The sequence below is a fragment of the Molossus molossus genome, unplaced genomic scaffold (assembly GCF_014108415.1).
Source record: "Molossus molossus isolate mMolMol1 unplaced genomic scaffold, mMolMol1.p scaffold_m16_p_1, whole genome shotgun sequence".
NCBI classification, from domain to species: Eukaryota; Metazoa; Chordata; class Mammalia; order Chiroptera; family Molossidae; genus Molossus; species Molossus molossus.
This window is the reverse complement of record NW_023425344.1, coordinates 225,617,117-225,619,955: the sequence shown is the minus strand read 5'-3', so window position 1 is coordinate 225,619,955 and position 2,839 is coordinate 225,617,117. Positions and strand designations below refer to the sequence as shown.

The 2,839-nt window shown below is 53.1% G+C and overlaps 1 long non-coding RNA gene across 2 annotated transcripts; it reads left to right on the top strand.

Moving 5' to 3' along the window:
- Positions 1-395: 395 nt before the first annotated feature.
- On the top strand, positions 396-2,632 carry LOC118618817. Of its 2 annotated transcripts, none has more exons than XR_004957105.1 (4): positions 396-765; positions 1,213-1,445; positions 1,891-1,999; positions 2,462-2,632. It is a non-coding gene; the product is annotated as an uncharacterized LOC118618817 (long non-coding RNA). The 2 variants fall into 2 exon arrangements; XR_004957107.1 differs by having other exon boundaries at positions 397-594.
- Positions 2,633-2,839: the final 207 nt, after the last annotated feature.

The window sequence follows — 2,839 nt, the reverse complement described above, 5'->3', positions numbered from 1 at the left end:
GAAGAGAGTGGACAAATGTGTCAAAGGTTATTTTACCCAATCCAGGGTTGAAGAGTACATCCTGGCACATCAAAGTTCCCGTGGTAGGGTAACTAGATGGCAGGAAAGCTATGAATATGCTCCTAGTCCCTGAATCATTGGCAAGACGTTCATCCAACATGAGTCAGGCTAAACTCCATGCTGGTTACCAAATGTCGTTACTTAGGTCAGTGATAAGAGTCACAGAACCAAGATTCGCCACGTTTGATTAGGTCGGTCTAGGGGGAACGCGCCAGCCAAATGTGCAGAGGAGACTGAGGTGAAGCTGAAGTACTCTGTTTGAAACATTTCTTAGTTCTGCATGTGTGATTCTGCCATCTTATCCCCAATTACACTCACCCCGAGCTGGTGCCCCACTGGGTCTTTAGGCGATTTGCAACCTCATCTATTATTTTATTTGTTCTTTCATGAATTCAACCATCTGACACTTTGAAGTGCTTTTCCGGTGTTCTGTGCTGTGATAGGTATGGGGGATACAGATCGACTCCACCACAGCCTAGCCTCGCAGGAGCCCACAGACGGGCGGCAGAGGAAGATGTGCGAATAATCCGTGCAGTAAGTGCACAACAAGAGGCCCTCGTCCCAGACATGGGGGAAGAGGGATTGGAAAAGGCTCCTGGAGAGGAAACCTGAGCCACGCTCTAAGGAGAAACAGAATTTAGTGGAGTAGGGAGCGATGGGGAAGCATTCGGGCAGAGGCAGCCGCGTGTGCAGACTGCTAGTGAGGTAAGTGGAACTGTGGGGGCCCGTGGGCAGGTTCAGTTGGCCGCAGTGTAGACTCATGGAGGTGCCAGGGTCAGAGGAGGAGTTTGGACGTCATCCCAAGGACAATGAGAGCTATGGAAGGACTGATCAGAGGCGCTAGAGAATCCGACCTGAAATTCCTAGGAGATGATTCTGGCTGCAGTGTGGACAGCAGATCAGAGAGGGACAGAGCTGCGTGCGGAGGGTCCGGGCAGGCTGCTGTGGTGGGGGCTGGAAACAACTGGCGGAGGGTGTTGGGCTGATGGGATATAGGTATAGAATTTGTAATTGATTGGATGTGCAGGAGGTTGAGCAAAGGGATAAGACCCAAACTTTAGTCTTGGGGAAACAGCTGGATGGGGGTGCCATGAACAAAGACAAGGAACCCCAAGGAGCAGCAGGTGGGAACACTCCTTCTTCTTTCTGCAGCCGCTGAAGAAGACGGTCCGGATCGGCCAAGTGGCTCGGAAGGGCCTGGACAGGAAGGTTCACCTACAGAGGACTCTGAAGACCCCTCTCTCATCTGCCCCCAGAAATCACATGACTGTTGCGTCCCTTGGGAAGCCTGAGGGGAACAGGACGGCCACACTGGGCACTGGCCCACACTGGCATGCACAACGAGACACCTGCCTAGGAACTGCAAAGAAGTGTTTACGAGCCAAGTGAGTGTCTGGACCCTGGCTCAGAGGATGAGAAGGGGCCTCTTGGCTTGCACTTGACCCTACAGGGCAGGGGGAAGAGGCGGAGGGCAGGGCTTTGGCTCGCAGGCCCTGCTGCCCTTTGAGGGCCAGGGAGGTGGCTAGTTCTGCCTGTGGTTAGCTGAAGATCCGAGTCCTAGCCCCTTGGTCCTGTAGGAAGCTGAAGAGCTACTTGAGAGAGATCATATGCACAGATTATACCAAGCCAGGTTCTGCTTTCTCTGGAAAGCAATTTCAAAGCCACTTCATTCTCCACCTGCATTTGGCTAATGGCCTGATTATAGCCACACTAATAACCTTCAAACACTCTCAGGAGCAGCCTTGGCTCTGGAAGGTACCACCCCCCCCTCCTTGCCCGATTTCATGCTTCTCTGGGACTGCAATGACAACAGCTGTTTATTCCTCCCAGGGCCCGAGTTACTAGGAGGAGAGGCAGATGGCTGTGGGCTAATTCCTGAAGTGCACTTCTGGGGACCATCAGCTCGGGCTCCCAGGCTGACATCCCACACAGGCTACAGGTCAGAGCATGAACACTTCCCATGAATATGGATGCCGAGGATGGAGGCCGATCGCTCTGTTCTGCAGGGCAAATCTGTCGCACTGGGTAGGGATGACATTTTTGCTGAGATACAGGGTCAGGGGAAAGGGTTGTCCCCGGAGCCTCAAGAAAAGATGTTTTAAGATTTAGGATGCTGGCTTCTTGGAGAAAGAAGTCGCTACCAGGAAAGGCAGCACAGAGAGGGGTCTGTGTCTGCCGCACCGTCCCTCCACTCGGCTCCTTTCTCTGGCCCTGACAGCACCCAGTTAAGAGCCTGGATGGTTGCTACAGGAAGGTTTATTTGTGGCTAAGAATTTGCATGGATGAGCACCAAGACGTCTTCCAGTTCTAAGGGGCTAGTTGTCCTGGCTCTTGCCTTGGCTGATAGTGTTCCCTCAGGTTGTTCTTTGACCCTGTTTCTCATTACCCCAATCCCACCCAGCTGCCGTGGTTCAGCTCACACCGCATCCATGTGCTCCGTGAACCCATTCCTGATGACTCCAGCCCATACTGATCTGACTTATACCAGCTGAGAAGCTCAGTTACTGCTATGACCCTCAGATGGGCACTACACTGTCTGTGGCCGTGCTCACCCTCACTCTGCGTGGGTCTCACACACACACCAAGACTGTGAGTATGTTGTGGTCAGGCACAATGCCCTTGACTGTACATTGGTGGTTTCCTGTAGCACTCGGCTAGTGCTGAGTAGCCACCATTCTGAGGGTGTGTCTCCACCCACAGCTCCGTCAGTGGGGCTGGTCATTGTCACTGGGTATCATGATGCTAGGACGGCGGGACTGCCTCTTTCCAAGAGAGATGA